Source organism: Crocuta crocuta, unplaced genomic scaffold, assembly GCF_008692635.1.
Source record: "Crocuta crocuta isolate KB4526 unplaced genomic scaffold, BGI_CrCroc_1.0 scaffold144, whole genome shotgun sequence".
Classification (NCBI taxonomy): Eukaryota; Metazoa; Chordata; class Mammalia; order Carnivora; family Hyaenidae; genus Crocuta; species Crocuta crocuta.
The window spans coordinates 2,094,419-2,115,240 of NW_027529669.1; positions in this window are offsets into that span (position 1 = coordinate 2,094,419).

The following is a 20,822-nucleotide window of genomic DNA, read 5'->3' on the forward strand; positions in this document are numbered from 1 at the left end:
AAAGACAATAGAGATGCATTGGAATAGTAGGGCTGGCTTGCAGAATCATCAGAAAGCTGGAGGATCAGGCTTGGAAAATGATAAGAAGCAAATGTATTTCCAAGAGCCAAGAAGCAGGAAACACAAGTCTTTAAGTTGAAAGAATCTAACCAGGATGATGCTATACCCACCAGAAGATTTGGCCAACACTACTATCAGCACTGTAAATGAATTCCAACTGTTCCTCTAGGTCTACATTACCCAGTTTTTATCGTCCTGGATGGGAGCATCTGGCTGGCAAAGCCTTAGTCAGTGCTCATATCATGGAAGCAAGGAGGGAAGAGATGGTGTATTTGACCCTACCTCCCACCAAGAATAACATAAGGGGAGGATTCTCCTTGAAATAAGAAGGCAAGGTGGTTGAATTTTTGGACAGTTGAAACAAAAAGTACGCTTTAGAGAATAAGTCATGAAATTGGCATTAAAGCAAAGGATTCATGTAGGGGAATGGTCAGAGATAAGGCTAGAAATACAGATAAGAACCAAGTTATACAGTTACTCCCATTATTTCCAGGCAAGGTAATTTGGTATTTATGCTGAAAGTGGTGGGAGAGACTTTTTTTTTTTTTTTGAGGTTTATCTGTAGAGGGGTAACACTATTGAAGGAGAGGAGTAACACTATTGAAGGGATTGTTTGGATAATTAAAGTGATCCCTTTTGGAAGGCTGGATTAGACAGGAAGACGCTGCAGAAAGGGAGATCAGTTCATGAGTGTTTGCAATAGTTGAGGTTCCAGAGATTAGCCATTCATCTGCAATCCAGAAAAGTTGAGTTGGATCCTCAAATGTCAAAGATAAAAGCAGATCCTAAGTCTGGATCAGGAGCCAAGCATAGCAGACCAGAAAAAGGATGAAGAGGAGAGGGGAAGCCAGCTTAAAGTCTCCCCAAGGAATTTTACTAAGTGGATTGCTGCTGCTCTGTGCACCTGTTGTTTCTTCAATTTAGACACTCATGCTTCTGCTCCCACCTGGGGATACCTTAAAGGCATTTCATGGGCTCTGTCAGATATCAGCAAAGTTTGGAACCAGGTTTGGGTAAAAAAATGTGTTCAATGATAGACTGATATTATGAATAAAAATATGGAGGGAAATGTGAAGGACACATTTCCACTAGACTTCCACTAGAAAGATATGTGTAGAGATGTTTGCAAGATATTGAAAATGCAAGTCGGTAGCTCAAGAAAAAGTAGGGGACTTTAGAGGGCCTTAGACAAGGTGTCTGAAGGAACTAAAATTGATTAAATGGCTGCTATGAGCCAGGCACTTTCACATATTTGCTCTTATTCAGCCTTTGCATCAATCTTTACCAAAGTGATATAATTCCCCCCCATTTTATAGGTGAAGAACCTGAGGATCTGACATTAGGTATTTTTTTAAGTTCATACAACCATTATGTGGTGTACCCAATACTCAAATCTAAAAGCTATGACTGCCAGATTCCTTTCATTTTGAAATCATATTTTACCTGAAATTGGAAATTCATTGAAATTATAGACTGATGGAATGATAAGAAAAAATAAATGAAAACAAAAATGCCAAGGGAAAAGAAAAGCCAAGAGCATACAAATAGTAAGGAAACTGGTTTCGTTGACAGAATGTAAGCTGAGAAACAGTCTGTAAATGTATGAAAGCTAGTATTCACAAGAAAAGTATTCACAGAATTATTCATAAGAAAAATTAAGGGATCAAAAACATTATTTACCATATTGGAAACTAGGAGGTTCTTAAACTTCTATTTTTAGTTCTGCATAGGTGGTGGAATTTTGCTGCCTGGGCTCTTTCAGTGAGAAAGGCCAACATTTTCACAAAATACCATTACCATGATTTTTATACCCAATTCTCCAGAAGGCAAAATTAATTTAAAAAGGAAAAAGAAATTAGGAAATAGAACAGTGGAATGAGAAGAGTCAAATGCCTGTTTGAATTATTAAAGGAGGCATAATTTTTAGTTTGATCATATTCTGACTGTTATTACTCCCCAGCGCTTATCAGGTACACTGGCACACGTGCTTGCTCCACCCCCTAGACTATGGCTGCTGAAGCTGTTTCCTTACAAGTCATTAAAGGCCTTCTCGCTGCCAAATCTAGCGGCCCCCCCAGTTTGTCTTCTCCAGTGCCATTCTTAATGGCAGTATTGCATGAAAACATCAAAAATATTTGGAAGGATAGAGCCAATAGGACTTCGAGACTGACTATTTGTAGAGGGTGAGGAAGAGGAAACAATCACCTTTGGCGCCCTAATTCTAGGCTTGGAAACTGAATGGATGGCAGTAGCATAACCAAAATTAGGGGAATTAGGGCACCTGGGTGGCTCAGTTGCTTAAGCATCTGACTTCAGCTCAGGTCATAATCTCACAGTTTGTGGGTTCCAACCACACGTCGGGCTGTCTGCTGTCACCACAGAGCTCATTTTAGATCCTCTGCCCCCCTTTCTCTCTACCCCTTCCCTGCTTGTGCTCTCTCTCTCTCTCTCTCTCAAAAATAAATAAACATTAAAAAAAATAGGGGAATCAAGTTGAGTAAAAGCAGAATGGGTGAATGATGACCATAGCTATAAAAATAGTCATGTGTGTATGCTCTATCTTCTTAAATGAATTAAAAGTTTTTGGGGCACCTGGGTGGCTCAGTCTGTTGAGTGTCTGACTTTGGCTCAAGTCATGATCTCACGGTTTCTGGATTCAAGCCCTACATTGGGCTCTCTGCTGTCATTGTAGAGCCTAATTCAGATCCTCTGTCCCCTTCTCTCAGCCCCTCCCCTGCTTGCACTCTCCCCCAAAACAAATACTTTTTAAAAGTGAATTTAAAATTCTTGAGGGTAGCAGGGTCATGGGAATTTTTCTTCTCTTTGTTTTTCTTTTGTAATTTCTCCTGCACCTGAATATCCAAATCTCTTACACTATGCCCTCCCTCTGCTATCATTTTGGAAAGGATCTTTGGTCTGAGGTTTACTCCCACCAGGAATGCCTGGACTAGTGTTCTTCTGAAAACAATGCTCTTACTGTAACACGGATCTCAGCCAATAAAGAGGAAAGTGGAAAGGCCCTAATTCCCACAACACTATTCCCATAAGTCTTTAAACATGAATTAAAATTTACCAAAGGGTTGTTATAGCAAAGAGGAATTGCAAAATACAAGGCAAGGGCAAACCTATGGTTAAATATGGCTATTTTTATAGAACAAAGCAAAAGATCAAAATAACTTAAAATCATTACAGGGGAAGCTCCTCATGAGCATAATCTCTATGCAGCTAGCCTGACTCTTCTATTCTAACCTTAGCCCTCTCTCTCATACAGTGCTGCTTTTTGCTTTTTTCATTAATCCTTTCCATTGCAAATAATCTCACTTTGTAAGAATCCTTCACCCTTTTCCCAGAGTATTGGGCAGGATCCATCCCATCTCTGTCCCAATTACAACAGCATAATTGCTAGAAGAACACAATAAATTATAGAAATTTTCCAAAGTCTCATTTATTCCTTTAGGATAATACCTAGAGGAGAGGAAGGGAGAATAAGGGAGATAGGGACTTTGGCCAGCCAGTTCAGGAATGAACTTTAGCATTCCAGTGGAATGAACATCCAAGTGTGAACTTTGGTACTCCAAATGTAGATCTTTATCAATGTGGTATCGTGACATCCAGATAAACTTTCTCTTTCTTCTTAGTTTCTAAGCAAATAAATATTGGTTCAAAAGCTCACACGTGTGTGCACACAGATGCATATACTGCTTTCCTCCAAGAAGAATCATTGATATTTAGAAAAATGTAGTCTAGACCTTATGAAGAAAGTAAAACCATTTTTCTGTAGAAAATAGTTTTCTTTCTAAGTGTTTTTAATGTTTTTTATTTATTTCTAGGAGAGAGAAATAGACAGCGTGAGCAGGGGAGGGTCAGAGAGAGAGGGAATCATAGACTCCGAAATAGGCTCCAGGCTCTGAGCTGGCAGTCAGCACAGAGCCCGACGCGGGGCTCGAACCCACGAACCGCGAGATCATGACCTAAGCAAAAGTCGGACGCTTAACCGACTAAGCCACCCAGGCGCCCCAGAAAGTACAGTTTTCAAAGACTCTTATCACCAAAGGGAGAGTAGTTTATACATGAAGAAATGGATGAGTCAATCCTTTTGTTAACCCTTCATCTAAACCTTGTACAGAGTCAGCGATAGGGGTTTATTAGCATTAAATTCAAGTAATTTCCCCCTCCCCACTTGTGGGCAGGATGGAAGTGGCTTGGGGTGGGAGATGGTTGGCTCTTCTGGTTCATTCCTTTATACTGATGCTACAGCATGGGGAAGATATATTTAGTATTTAACCATGGAGGTGAGAATAGAAGTAGGTCATTTAGATACTGGCCAAGATCTTGAAATACATACTTCTATCCCAAAATAATTTCCGTCCAGATCCCCAGGACATGTATGTGAAGTCTAAAGCTAGCTCCTCCAGCAGCACATACTGACTGTTGGGAACTTTCACAGATAGTAATTACTTAGCATCCGCAAAGAGCCCAAGATAAAATAAATGCTGACCCTGGCCCATCGATTGATTATCTTTTTACCCAAAGACACCTTTCCCACCTGCCAGTTCCATTAGCAGATTGTCTACCTTCGAAATCTGGTAGACCACCGTTATCTCATTCTGTCTCTGCTTTCCCAGAATTGGAAAGAATGCAGCTCTGCCTCTCTAAACATTGAGATCTCTTCCTGTGTCTCCTCTGTATTGCCATAGCAACGATACATGCCGCCATCTCATCACTGGTCACACGATATTAGTTTATCTGCCTGCATGTCTGTCTTTCTTCTTTGATTGTGAGCTCCAGGGGGGCAGAAACCATTTATTTTTCAGTGAAGTATAGTTTGATACACAGTGTTACCTTAAATTCAGGTATATAACATAGTGATTTGACAACTCTGTACTTACACTATGTTCACCACAAGTGTAGCTACCATCTACAATACTATTGTAGCAATTAACAATATCATTGGCTATATTCCCTATGCTGTACCTTTCATCTCTGTGACTTATTTATTCCATAACTGGAAACCTGTATCTTCTACTCTCCTCCACCCATTTTGTCCATCTTCCCACACCTCTACCCTCTGGCAGCTATCAGTTTGTTCTCTGTATTTATGGGTCTGTTTCTGCTTTAAATTTTTTTTATAGATTCCACATATAAGTGAAATGAGATGGTGCTTGTCTCTTTCTGTCTGACTTATTTCACTTAGCATAATAACCTCTAGGTCCATCCATGTTGCCACAAATGTCAAGAATTCATTCTTTTTTGTAGTTGAGTAATATTCCATTGTGCACGTGTGTGTGTGTGTGTGTGTGTACATATACCACATCTCTTTTATCAATGGACACTTGGGTTGCTTCCATATGTTGGCTATTGTAAATAATGCTGTAAAAAACATAGGGGTACATGTGTCTGATTTTCAAATTAGTGTTTTCATTTTTCTTTGGGTAAATACCCAGTAGTAGAATTACTGGATCATATTGCATTTCTATTTTTAATTTTTTGAGAAACTCAGGAGGGTAAGAACTTAAATTTATTTTGGCATTTCTTCTCCTCTCCTTTCCCATTCAGTACAATGGGAGGCACATATTAAGTGCTCTTAAATCCAGTGGGGTTTGGGGCTACTTTAAACTGCTCAGCCTGACACAATAAACAAGAATTATTTGCATGATTATTTGTCCTATTAACTCACAGTTTTACTTTGGGAAATATAGTCAAAAGCACATTGGAAGAGCAGACACTTCTACAATCTCTAAACTCTGTTCAAATGGAATAGTTTCTTTAAATATAATCTGGTTCTCTAAATCTTTATGGATAACCTATTAAAAAGTTATGATCTGTTTTTACTTTTCTCTACATTCTCCTTCCACAATCAGGTTACTACATTACCCTGAAACTTTTCTTGCTAAAGCAGCCCAAAGCCTTCACGCTCCCTCATTCCCATGTTTCCAGTGGCACCTGCTGTCCTTCCTTCCAGTCCTCAATTATGGACCTTTGGTTTGAGAACAAAGGCATGAATTAATCACTTTTGTTCCTTGCAGAGGTTTGGAAGCACTTGGAACCCTGGAGCCTGAGTAGGGAGTTGCTTACACCAGCTGAAACAATCACAGGATCCAGACTGGAGACAGATTTTAAAAAAAAAAAAAAAAAAACTCTGCTCCATTCAGCTGGCTCTCCATTCAGCCTGGGGTTGTGGGGGTGGTGGCGGTGGCTAGTATGTGAATCTAGTTAGCAGCAGCATTCCTGGAAAACTGGCCCACTGCTGAGCTTTCTCGTGAACTGCATCCACCTGTCATGCTGGGCCTTGGACGGGGGCCAAGACAGACAGGAAATAATAGGCTGCAGGATACCGGTGTGTGTCAGTGGCCCCGACCCTCCCATTCCTGAACACAGATGAGCTAGAAGTCTGTGAGGTGTCACCGCGTCTCACATGGGCTCAAGAGGCCACAAAAAAGACTAGTTGAGGGAAGGGGAGACTCAGAAGGGATGACGGACCTCTCTTTAGGACTGCAGAATCATCTCTGTAGGGAAATAGCCCTGGCTCTTGGTCAGACACATCCCTTTGTTCTTACTGACCTCATCCTGCACTCATAAGGCTGACCCTCAGATCCAAAGGAGAATGTCTGGGTCTTTCCCACCTCCACATCCACCTCCCCCTTGGCCTCCCTTAGTCAGTCAGACAACTGGCTGTAATGACATCAACTGGCTAGAATTACATAAAACTTCCCTTTTCAACTCCCAGACTCCTGGATTCATATGTTGCTTTGTTTTTAATTTCCAAATGATTTCCCTTTGTCCAGCTGGGTTTCCCCCCTCCCCGCCCCTATCTCCGTCAGTTTTCATTTCCTATTTTCCATTAGCAGGTTTCAGGCAATGAGGTGGAAGAAACATGGGTTCTCAAGAAGCTCTAACTCATGAGGACAACCAATACTGGGCAAATTGGAAATATTTTACTCTAGAAACAACTCTTAGGTGGCAGGTGGGGTCATGTTAAAGTGGCACCAACTTTTTGTTCTAGGAAAAAAGAGGTTTCAGACAGTTCTCCCTCCTTGGGAGCCTTCTTATAGCCAATTCTACTGTGGGTGATAAAAGTAAGGAAAAACAGGCATTTACCTGTGCATCTGGATACTGGGGATGGGCCAGCATCATTTATAGGTGTAAAATTAACTAGCCAAGAGGCCAGAGTGTCTCAAAATTCTAATATGTATATGAATCACCAGGGGATTTTGTGAAGATACTGCACATTGGGGCTGGGGGTGGTAGAGCTGAGAGTCTGGATTTCTAACAATCTCCAGGTGATATGATACATCCGGTTCTCAGACCACAATTTGAGTGGTGGCTACGCTTACCTAGCAGTTTGTTCTTTGGAGAAGATTTATCCTGAGAGAACATAAATAATAAAACTATATTGGGGCAGGAAGTCTTCATCTAAGGAGGAAGATTGTGTAATGGAAGGAGGACTAATTAGGAGCAAGGACTGTATTCCAAGTTATGCAACAAGCTAATTAGGTACAATTTGGGTAAACTCCTGAACTATAAGGAGAAGTTTCAACTAGGTTGGTGAGTTCCCTACCTTTTCATATGGGATGTGTGTTTGGAAGGGTTTTTGTCCACTAATGACATTTTAAACAACAGAATAACCCACCTGATCCTATTCTAGACAAACAAATAATCTATATTAATTCTTTTTGAACTTTAGAACACATCAGGGCATAAACAGAAACACCCATTAGGAAACCTTTGGATTTGATGATATCCAAGGTCCCTTCTAAACACTGACATTGGGGCACCTGGGTGGCTTAGTCAGTTAAGCGTCCAACTTTCGCTTAGGTCATGATCTCGCGGTTCGTGGGTTTGGGCCCCGCGTCGGGCTCTGTGCTGACTGCCAGCTCAGAGCCTGGAACCTGTTTCAGTCTGTGACTCCCTCTCTCTCTGACCCTCCCCTGCTCACGCTGTCTCTCTCTCTCTCTCCTAGAAATAAATAAAAGATTAAAAAAAATTAATCATTTAAAAAATAAAATAAACACTGACATCAATGATCTATGATCCCTGTAATAGGGAAAAAGGGAAATAGGGTTGGATTTCCATTGTGTACAAAGTATAAACTCCCATCAACAAAGGTTGATATAATGCTGGGTATATTATTGAGAAAGTTTAATAATGGATACATTATTGAAGGAAGACATTGAGTCTCTTTCCCTAGAAATGGTTAGGAAAGGACAGAAAAGCTAGGCTGTTGAATGGATGTCTCTGCCTAAAATCAAGAAAAATGACTGTAAATGTTCTAAGTGACACTTGCCCCACGTTTCTCAGTAACCCAGCAGGAGACAGGGCACACTCAAATCAGAATAATTTGAGGAGGGCCTACAAAGGGACTATTTTTTAAAGTATGGGTAGACTTCTTCCACCCAAGGTTTAATGGTGTGAAGGGAGAGGAGTTAGGGAATTCTAGAAGAATTGTGGTCTCCTTATTGAATTAGCAATTTCCCACAGTGTTGCGTTGGCATCTTTGTCGTGAATTAGGTGACTGTGCCTGTCATATGTGGGTTAACCTCTGGCTTTGCTTTTCTGTTCATTATTAGATAAAAATGTCCTTGTTCCAACAAGACACTTTTTAAAATCCTACGGTTTCGGGGCGCCCGGGTGGCTTAGTCAGTAAAGCGTCTGACTTTCGCTTAGGTCATGATCTTGCAGTTCGTGGGTTCGAGCCCCGCATCGGGCTCTGTGCTGACTGCCAGCTTAGAGCCTGGAGCCTATTTCAGAGTTTGTGTCTCCCTCTTTCTCTGACCCTCCCTTGCTCACGCTGTCTCTCTCTCTCCTAGAAATAAATAAAAATATTTTTAAAAAATAAATAAATAAAATAAAATCCTACGGTTTTAAAATAAGCCTTCATATATGGTAGTACAAGTAATATAAATCCTTTGATTTTGTTCTTCTTGAAGTATTGTTTTTTCTTAGCAGTTTGCATTTTCAAATATTTTTGAATGGCCTATCAGTTCCACTAAAATACATGCTGGGATTTGAATCAGAACTGCATGAAATCTACAAACTATTCTGGGGAGAAGTCATCACAGTATTAAGTCATTCAACTCATGACTACCATATGTGCTTACATTTGTTTAGGTCTTTAATTCCTTTCTGTAAAATCATTTACAAGTTCCTTTAGTTCAAGGTTGTACTGTCCTCATGAAGTAATGGTGAGGGTGCTTTTACCTGGGGTATCATTTCCTTGGAAAGACTGCCAGCCTCGCCTAAGATCTACAACTGTAGTTTGAGTGGTATGTTCAGTGTTACAGAACCTCTGTAGAGGGCTCATTGAGTTTATCCTGTTTTCTCGGTCTGAAAGAGACTGCACTGATTTGACTTTTCTCATTGCTCACCTGAAACTTCTCTGAGACCTTAAACTACTGGACTGGTTAGCCAAAAACTTTATTCATAGTTAGGTAATTCAGTTACCTAAGGAGAAAGAGTTCCAGTGAATGAAATTCCCGGTTTCCATGGTTTCTACTTTTTGTTTGTTGAAAGTACTGGGTCAAGGTTAACTTTGCAACGTTGCATTCCATCTGGTCTCTAACTCAGGCATAAGCTGCAGAGGTATATATAGTTTCCTTTGAGTCGTTACTTGCTAGATTTCTTCTTAAAATAACCAAGGCTTTAATCTCAGGGCCTCTCTAGAGATTAGATTATTCTTTCTACTGAGAACAGACAGATCAAGTAGTGCGTTTCTTCTCTGTCCCTTGACCTTTCCTGGCCTCTTCTAATCATCCATTTTCAGAATTCTCTTACTTTCTTTCTACTCTTCTTTTTTTTTTTTTTTCATAAGAAGGGGTCATAAATTAACCTAGAGTGAGTGACACTTGGTCCCATCTGAAATTTGTCTCTAGGAGTTTCTCAAAGTTGCTTTCCTAGTTTCAAACACTATTAAAGATTCTTTCATCTTTCCATTATTCCACTGGTTATTTTGATGAAAACCTACAATGGAGAGCCAGCTCCCAGTGTTCACAGCTGCTCTGTACCCAGAAGTCAAGAAGGTCCTGTACTATACCATATTAATCTGTTCATTGCAAGTATTATCACCAAAAGTTATGAAACACTAGCTAAGCTACCATTTATTGAGTTCTTACTCATGTGCTCAAAACTGTGCTAGTGTATTACATTCATTTTTTTTCATGCAATTCTTACAAATAAACCTGTAAGACCAGAATAATTCTCTCCCTCTCCCTTTTTCATTTTATAAACTCACATAATAAACTCACAGTATATCCTCACATACTGGTTAACCGATTTGCCCAAGGTCACATGGCTATAGAAGGGCAGAAATAGATTTTGTACTGAAATCTTGCTGACTCTATTACCTCTCCTTCTATCCATGTTATGAGTTTAGGACTTTGGCCCACCTCCCTACCATTTTTCTCTGCCATTCACATTTTTTTTTTTAATTTACAGGTTGATGAACTATGGAATACCACTCCTTTCCCCCATGTCATTCCATTCTAGCACCATATCTATATTGATATTGACACATGAACTTTTTCTTCCAAGTCAAAGAAATAATAAACATGGCACAGGTCAAGAGCTTTATCCTCACTTCACTTTTTGGGTATTGTTTTTCTATCATAAATTTGATCATATAGAATGAGTTTTGTCATATTGATTTTAATTTTTTTACATTTATTTATTTTTGAGAGACACAGTGAGACAGAGTGAGAGCTGAGGAGGGGCAGAGAGAGAAGGAGACACAGAATCTGAAGCAGTCTCCAGGCTCTGAACGAGCGTTCAGCACAGAGCACAATATGAGGATCGACCATGAGACCATGACCCGAGCCAAAGTTGGACACTTAACCCACTAAGCCACCCAGATGCCTCTGTCATATTGGTTTTATAGTTTTGCTTTTTCTGTTCCAATTTATCTATCTTTAATTTTTCCATGCCTATGTCTTCTGTATTAATATCTGAAAATGGTAATGGTTTTGTTACTCTTCCAAGCTGTAGCTTTCACATTTTCCCTTCAGAAACCTCTTTTTATATTAGTTAACTTGCTTCATTCACTTTGGTGACTTAGGCAAACAAAACTTCACTTCTCTGGACCATTCTTTTCTCATAATTTAACATTTATTTCTTGCCTACCAAAATTTTGCTTAATCTCTAAATATTTTTGTCAAGTTTCCAAGCTTTTTATAAAATTGATGAGAAAAGCAAGGTTTTCTACTTTATATGTTATAAATTCTATTTCCTATGTGTTATGTAAATCTTATCAGTTCTACGTTTTTTGTTTGGGTAAGTACATTCCAGTCTGTTGAAAAGTTGAATAAAATAAGCACCTTTCAATTTGATCTCTCTTATAAACTATTTTTAAATACTTGGCTTCAGAAATTATGAAAGAATTTCCTTACTTCTGACCTTATCCCCTCCTTTCCCACATGTACTGGAAATCTCTTTCCATCACCATCCTCATTACATTACAGTGCACAAGAAAGAGTCTATATTCTTAAAACACCTTCTTTTCCTTTCTGCCTTGATAGCATGTTCATCCTTAGCTTTATTGAGATATAACTGACATATAACATTGTGTAAGTTTATTTTTTTAATGTTTACTTAGTTTTCAGAGAGAGAGAGAGACTGAGAGAGTGAGAGAGAGAGAGGCAGACAGACAGAGTGTGAGCAGGGGAGGGGCAGAGAGAGAGGGAGACACAGAATCTGAAGCAGGCACCAGGCTCTGAGCTATCAGCACAGAGTCCGACACAGGGCTCAAACTCACGGACCATGAAATCATGACCTGAGCCAAAATCATATGCTTAACTGACAGAGACTCTCAGGTGCCCCATTTATTTTTAATTTTTAATGTTTATTTAACGTTGTATAAGTTTAAATCTGACATGACTTCCCATTTTATTGCCAGGATGATAAAATTCCAAATGGATTCTATAGCTCTGACTCATCTTTCAAAAATAAGTCATGACTTACATACATCTCTTTTCCTACCATTCCCATAGTATCAGTGTGAATACTCCAGTTCCTTTTAATGTGTTAAGTGTCCTTTTTTTAATTAAAAAAATTTTTAATGTTCATTCATTTTTGATAGAGAGCAAGTGGGGAGGGGCAGAGAGAGAAGGAGACACAGAATCTGAGCCGTCAGCACAGAGCCTGACGTAGGGCTTGAGCTCACAAACCATGAGATCATGACCTGAGCTGAAGTTGGACATTTAACCGACTGACCCACCCAGGTGCCCCTAAGTGTTCTTCTTTGTAGTCAACTTTGTACATTGCTCTAAAATTGTGTCCAATATTTCTTCTCTTGGTGCCTTGTTCACATTCATTAAGGCAGTTATTCATAGTCTCCTTCCACAGAAAGCCCTGTTGAGACCTCTTCTCCACATAAGAATGTTTTCCATTCTTAAATTTTCTACACAGAAGATTTACTTGGCATGCCTCTGGCTGTCAGTTCTACCGGCTAAAACTCATCTCCGTCCCTAATGGAAACAACACAACAGATGTGTCCCCTCCTTGTCACTGTGCTAATGCCCTGTGCTTTTCAGTCCAAATCTCAGGTCTGCTTGCTACATTGACCATGTGCATCACTCATGTTACCTCCTTAAGTGACCTGTGTTCTTTCCTAAAGTCGTGTGATGCTGTCAGTTCTACTCCCCTCTTTTATTCTGATATGAGTTCCAAATTAAGTTCAATTTTTCCTTTATGGGACTTTATAAAATCAAACTCTTTACTTTTAGGAAATAGAATTATGAAAATATGGCTTATATTTTTCCAATATCAGAGTCAGTGCATTCATTCTGTAACTAGGCAATAGACAGGAGAAAACTTGGGTATCAAATTCTTATGCTAAAAAATGGATTTTAGTGTCTATGAATTGCCAGGAACACTTTGGCTATTGCAGAAATTAGTAACATGTAGTTCTTACCTTCCAATAGCCTACGGTCTAGTATGCTGGGAGAGACCAATGCAAATGGATCAGTTACACTATAGTGTGGTAAGTGGGAACACAATGTTGGTATGAGGTTGGCCAGGGAAGTTTAAAATGAATCACAAGGATGAATGAAGGTGAACTGGACAAAAATATGGGGAAGGTGATACAGACTGAGTGTATGCAAAGACACAGTGTTGAGAGAGAGACATGAGTATGGTTAAGGAATTGCAAATAATTTAGTGGGTCTTTAGGACAGAGGGTTAAGGCTTGGGTGGGGTAGGTGACCCTGAGATAATGAGAAAAGGGCAGTAAAATAAGGCCTGCAAAGGAGCCACCTGTTTTTATAAGTAAAATTGTATTGGAACACAGCCATGCCCATTCACTCACTTATTGTCTGTGGCTGCTTTCTTGTTATGATGACAGTGTTGGTAGTCATCACAGAGACCGTTTGGTCTGCAGAACAGAAAATCTTTACTATATGGTCCTTTACAAAACAAGTTTACGAACTTCTGCCATAAAGATGTGGAACAGAGCACAATGATCTTAGAAAGGCATATTAAAGAATCTCGACTTTATTTAGAGGAGCAATAGAAAGGCTGGTGAAAGATTTTAAGCAAGAGAATGACATGCTCATCAGATTTGTGTTTTAGGAAAATCACTTCGGCTACATATGGAGAATGGATTGGAGAGAGCAAGGTTGAAGGGAGCGGTACCAGTGAGAAATAGATTGCAATAATACAGATGGGTGAAGACTGGCTGGAACTTAGCATATGCCCACAACTGTGAGAGAAGATACTCATAGAAGAGAATAATAGGTAGCATTTTCTTTTCTTAGACTTTCCTTCTGTGACCTCTCCTCTTCTTTTGTTCTGCTTCCCTATGTCCTTCCCTGTTTTTCTCCAGACTTTTCCTCCAGTGTGATCAGTCTTTTTCCTTCAAACATCATATTCATATTTGAGACTATATCCCTTGTCAAAGTCAGGCAAGCAGAAATTTCAGGAATATACATGTTCAAACTTGTACAGTTGTGCTGTTGCTATTGTAGCTTGTCTGTCCCCAAATCTGAATGAGCCACTGACTTATGATCTTCCTCCTCTTATCTTAGTCTATCTACTTGGGCCACTGCAACCATTTCTGCAATCTCTCAATATTTCACTGCTCACCCAAAGGACCACTTTGCTCCTGTACCAGCATGTACCATTTACCATAAAGTCCAAACTTTTGAAGTTGGAAAGACTGTCCACATCATCCTAATTTTTATGTATAGAAAGACTGAAATTGAGATTAAACTTTGGGCAAGTTAAATTACTTGCCCAAAGTCATAGCAAATTAGTAGAAAATGAGGTTTCCTAATTCCTTACCTTGGGCTCTTTCTAGTTTACTACATCTAACAGTTGTAAGTTCCTATCACAAATTAGGAAAATAAAACAGCAGTTATCATTTCTGCTCTATGATATCAGCCAATTTGATCACTTGAAGGAAGTTTTTAAATGGCCATGTACCTATCCCCACTACTTGACTATAAATAGATAATTTTCTTAAGAAAATCTACTGACTAGGTCAATTGCTTCCTGAAGTAGAGCTCTAACTAAAAGTATCAGAAACCATCTGGAATCCAATTGTGAAATAATGGAGGAATTAATACCTGAGCTGGAAGTAGAAAAATTTTAGGTGATGTTTTAGCTTTGAAATATAAAAGTGTTATGGGATTTTATGACTTTCATTTGGTTTTCATTTCATATCATTGTGATATTTAAGTATCCAAATTCCTCAGATAAATCACTCACCTCAAGAGATGATGGTTTCATAACCCTTTTGTAAAACCTGCAAAAATGTCACACTTATTACCATCATTTCACATTGACTTTGATATTTTACCTCTACTGCAAAAGAGTCACACATGACACACTGAAGACAGATGCTATCATTTTGGTAGGACTGAGTTGAAAGAAAGATATAAGTGCTACTGAAAGGCTTGGTCTCTTATAGTCAGTTCCACAAGCAAGGTCCATATAGGACAACCACCAAGCCTTAAAAATATCAGGATTATCAAGGACTTAGTCACTGACAATAGACATCTAAGGGACTAGATCTTGTTGTCATCTTCTAAAGTAGTACTGTCCTATACGGAAGTCACTTGCCATGTGTACCTCATTATTTTCGGTTACTTAACATAAAGTTAAAAATTCAAAAAGACATGAGATAACAAGTGTTGGTTAGTATGTAGAGAAAAGGGGATACCTGTGCACTGTTGGTGGGAATTTAAATGGATTCAGTCACTATGGAAAACAGTATAGAGGTTCCTCAAAATATTAAAGCTATCCTATGATCCAGCAATCTCACTTCTGGGTATATATCCAAAGGAAATGAAATCATTATTTAAAAGAGATATCTGCACCCCATGTTCATTGCAGGATTATTTACAATAACCAAGACATGGAAACAACCTGCTTGGCCACTGACAGATGAATAAAGAAAATAGGGTATATATTTTAAAATGGAATATTATTAAGCCATGGCAAAGAAGAAAATCCTTACATTTGGGACAATATGAATGGACCTTAAGAGTATTATGCTAAGTGAAGTAAGTCAGACAAAGAAAGACAAATACTGTATTATTTCACTTATATGTGGAATTTTAAAAAACTCAAAGAAACAGAGAACATGTTGCTAGTTACAGAGGCTGGAGGTAATTAGGGGTGGGGAAATGGGTAAAGATGGCCAAAACATATGAATTTCCAGTTATAAAATAAATAAATTCTGGAGATTTAATGTACAGCATGATGACTATAGTTAATGATGTGTATTGCATATTTGAAAGTTGGTAAGAAAGTAGATCTTAAAAGTTTTCATCATAGGAAAAAAAACTATGTGGGGTAATGGATGTTAAATAAACTTACTGTGGTGATCATTTTGCAATATATACATGTATCATATTATATTGTACACATTTAACAAATGCAATGTTATATATCAATTGCATTTCAATAAAACTGGAAAAAATAAAACAAAATTTATTCCTAATCTCATAATTTTTTTCAGGAAATATTTCATTCTTTAGTTGCATTAGCAACATTTTAAATTGGGCAGTGTTATTCTATTGACTTGAGCCAAAATCAAGAGTCAAACATTCAACTGACTGAGCCACCCAGACATGCATCCCTAGAGCATTTTTATCATTGCAGAAAGTTCTTCTATTGGACAGTATTGTTACATAGAAAGGCAGGATAGAGACATGAAATGAACCACTGGGCATGGAGGGAAACTATTAATGGATGGAAACCATTAACAGACTTGGTCATAGCACAAGGAATGAACCAACGCAGTGTGTCACAGTGGCTAGAAAAGAGACATGAATTCTAGTAGAATTAGAAGAGTAACTAGTCCATTAGACTAATTAGAACACAAGTTCTAGTCCATTAGAACCTGTGTGGTTTGAACAAGCTGATTAACCTCTCTTGCTTGTTTTTCTCCTTTAAAATGGGCACCAATTAGTATTACTTTTCTAAATAGTTGTTTTGAGGATTAAATGAGACCTTGTATGCAAAGGGCTTAGCACAATGCCTGGCATCAGTGCTCAAGAAATTATAGTGTTCTGAAGATGAGATCATTTTATCAAATAACTATTTAATGCTGATATCTTTCCATCTAGTAGCCTACAGCTAGATAGTCTCAACTTCAGAATTGAGAAAAAAAAACCCTATCTCAGACCCTTGTAATCTCGAATTTTTTTTTAAGTGGGATGATTATTGAAAGAGAGGTCAAGAAAAACATAGTTGATGAGCCCAGTACCAGAAAGGATCTCCATCAGTTGCAGGCAACAGAATGCCCAAATACCCTGTGATTTAAAATAGTAAGAGATTTGTCAAGGAAATTATTCAGCTATCTGCCCCAACATCTCTAGTGTATGGTTTTCATCCTCACAGTTTCAATATGTCAGTTTCTCTTCCAGGCATCATGTCTGTATTCCTAGAAGGATAAAAAATAAGCCTCAACTTTTTACTTGCAATCACACACATCTTCTGCAACACACATCTTCTGCAACATATCACTGACCAGAAGAACTCTATGCCACCTCTAATAGTAAGAAAAGTAAGGAAGAGAGATTTGGTTTGTTTGCCTCAAAATGAGCCACATGAAGTTGCCAATATTTCATCATTTTCAACTGACAAAGAAACAGTTTCATATTGTTCAGCCTAAGAGTTGGACACATTGCCACCCCCAACAAAATTGGGATTCTGTTGGAAAGAAAGGAGAGTGTAGATATTGGGCAGGCAACAGACAGTGTCTGCCACTAGCTCCCACCTTACACGAGGTCAAGTGTGAGTCTTGCAGCCCCTGATGGCAGTTGTTACATCGTCTCTGAGAGAAAGGACTAAAAGTTACTCAACTGAGAGATGCAGAGCTGGGATGGAAAGCTAGACCTTCTGTCTCAAAGTCCATATGTATCCCATCATATTCTCAAGGGCAAAAGCAAAAATGAGAAAAGCTATAAACAACACAAAATTGAAAAAGATCAAAAGGTTTGATCATGACAGAGTATGTGTTGCACAACACTGTTTAAATCAGCTACAGATGCAGGGTTCTTTTATCAGAGGTATCAGTCACAACTGGGATGAAACAAGATTGCACATAAATGGTGGGAAAATACATTGGCTCATTCTGTTAGAATTTAATTCAATTTCCAGTCCTGCGTCCTTCCCTTGGGGGAAATGCTTACCCGGCTTGATACTAAATAACTAGGCAAGATGAGCTTGTTTAAAGACAATTATTAGAAGAGAAGGTGGTGTCAGATTTTCATGTTTGCTTTGCTTTTTGTTTTGTTTTCATTTTTTTTTTTTACAAAGTAGGAAAATTGTTAAAGAAAACAAATCCACAGAATTAAAAATGCCTTGTCTAAATAATATAAAGCTACTCCCTCTATCTGAATTATTGAATTTCATGGTTCACCTCTCAGAAGACATATTTTTCTACTTTCATGGTTTTATTATTATATGTAGATAATTTCCCAGTTTTTTCTCTCTTTTTTGAGATCCCACCCTGTGTATTCAGCTGCCTATTGAACATCTTACCTGAATGTCTCACAGGGCCCCTCTGTGTTCAACATATCCAAAACCAACTTTATGATCTTTCTTCTAAACAAACAAAACATCTTGGCCCTCTTCTAGTGTATTACTTCTAATAATTGACAAAATGAATTAAAGCTGCTGAGACCCAAAGCCAGGAAGTCATCCTTGATTCTTCCATTTCTTCATCCCTTTCATCTACAATCAATTCCCTGAAGCTTCACAAAACACCACTTCTTAAACATTTCCCAGAAAAAGGAACCCTCTTGCACTGTTGGTAGGAATGCAAACTGGTGCAGCCAGCCACTCAGGAAAACAGTATGGAGGTTCCTCAAAAAATTAAAAATAAAACTAACCTATAATTTAGCAATCACACCACTGGGTGTTTACCCAAAGAATACAAAAATACTAATTCAAAGGACGCATACACCCTGATGCTTACAGCAGCATTATTTATAATAGTCAAGATATGGAAGCAGCCCAAGTGTCCATCAATAGATGAATGGATAAAGAAGATGTGGTATATATACACAATGGAATATTATTCAGCCATAAAAGAGGATGAAATCCTGCCATTTGCAACATGGATGGAACTAGAGAGTATAATGCTAAGTGAAATAAGTCAGTCAGAAAAACACAAAAACCACATGATTTCATTCATATGTGGAATTTAAGAAACAAGACAAATGAGCAAAGGGAAAGAGAGAATGAGAGAGAGAGAGAGAAACAAAGAAATTGACTCTTAACTATAGAGAACAAATAGATGGTTACCAGAGGTTGTGGATGTGAGAGATGGGTGAAATAGGTGATGGGGATTAAGGAGTGCACTTTTTGTGATGAGCACCAAGTGATTAAAATAAAAACTTAAAAAAAACCATTTGTAGACCCATTCAATAAATTTACAATGTCCCAAAGTTATCTCCACTAAAAGAAAATTTTGTAAAGTTTTCTTTTAACTAAAGGAAGACACATTTATAAGTTGAAGCAAAGATGGCCTGCATGGGAATGAAGTCATCTAGCTTCATCAATAATGAATCATCATCATGGAAACCACTTTAGGACCCATGGCTGTCTCCAGACCAAGAACAACCCCATTGCTTGGGTACTGGAACTGAGCGGTGTATGTGTTGACGAATTAAATGCAGCCTCATTTCTTTCAAGAGAAACGTCAAGAGGACATTATGTTAGTCTTGTCACTACTACATTCCTAGCATCTGGAGGGTACCTGGAACATAGCAGACATTCAGTAAATATTTACTGGGAGTTGGGGAGTTGTAAAATGAGTAAGAAGAGGAGAAATTGTCATTTTAATTCTTAATATTGGAACATTTTTAATGATCATTCTAGTTTCTCACAAAAAGATTCTTTTTGGGACACTTAGAATTGCCCCCAGATAAGAGTTACTTGGGTAATTCTAGCCTTACTGAGACCTGGAATCCACTTATTGGTTCACCTTTCTGCTGTTATAACCTGGGAATATGTATTATATAGTTCTCAAAATTCCAGTATACAGTGGGGAGAAACCAGGCTTTGGAATGTCTGGTTTATCATTTACTAGTTTTGTAACTTTCTTCAATTTACTTGATCCCTCTGTGCATCAGTTATTTCATCTGAAAAGTGGGGGCAACAAAGAGATACCTTGTGGAATGGTTAGTATATAATTCGGTGAGGTGGTATGAAGGAAGCACTGAGAAGGATTCACAATACAGAGCACATGTTCAGTTACTGGTATCATGCCTCTGCACTGCCTACTATATGTGTAGTCCTGACACCTCATAACTGTCAGGCTTATCCAGGGCTCCTGAAAGTGTCTGGAAGTCACCCACCCTCCACGAATCCACCACAAAGATCTCAATAAATAATTCATTCTTCTACTCAGGTTGTGGCCAGGCAGGATGGGAATATGTCTGTGGCTCTGAATGGGTGGTTCTATGATACCATGGCCAGTATCAAAAGTGCCCTGTTGTGAAGGTAGTCAAAACAATCACAAGCTTTTATGTTTGTTCTCCATGATCTCTCTATCACTGAGCACATTCATTAATTTATTCATTGGATACATATTTACTGAGCTCCTTAATATGTGCTAGCAGTGTCAAGACCTTGGAGCTGGTGATGAATAAGATAGGCAGAGTGCTCTCAAGAGGTTTGCAGTAGAGGCAGGAGAATAGAAAGATGAATAATGAGTTTTAAAATAGTTATATGTGCAATGGAGAAATTAAAACTGAGATATGAAATAGTGAGTAATTGGGGGAGGAGGAGGCAAAAGAAGCAAGGAGGCCACTTTGGAAGCCTTACAATAGGCTGGGTTTGAGATGACTTAAAGTAGAGTGGTATGTTTGGAGATGGGGAAATGGATGCTTTGAGGATCTATGTTTGAAGTAGAGTTGAAGAGACATGCTGGCATAATAGATGTGAAGGGTTGATGGAAACAAAAACCAAGGACAATGCCTGGCTCTTTAGCTTGGGCAACTGGATAGTTGAGGTGAGAGATGGAAGAGGGTACAAATTGAGGCAGACAGTGATAAGGAGTTCTGTCTTCACTATACAAATTTGAGATACCTATTAGACATCCAAGAGGAGTTGTGTACTCAGCAAGTGAAGATACAATTTCAATCCTCAAGGTAGAGATGAGGACTAGAAATATCAATGTGGGAATCACTGGGTGGATAAGCCATGAAAATGAATGAGATCTCCTAGACACTGAATATAGACAGGGGAGACAGAAGACCCTTGGCCATGCTCAGAGGCATGGCAGCATTCAGAGAGCAAGCAGTGAGGAGTAGCTGGAA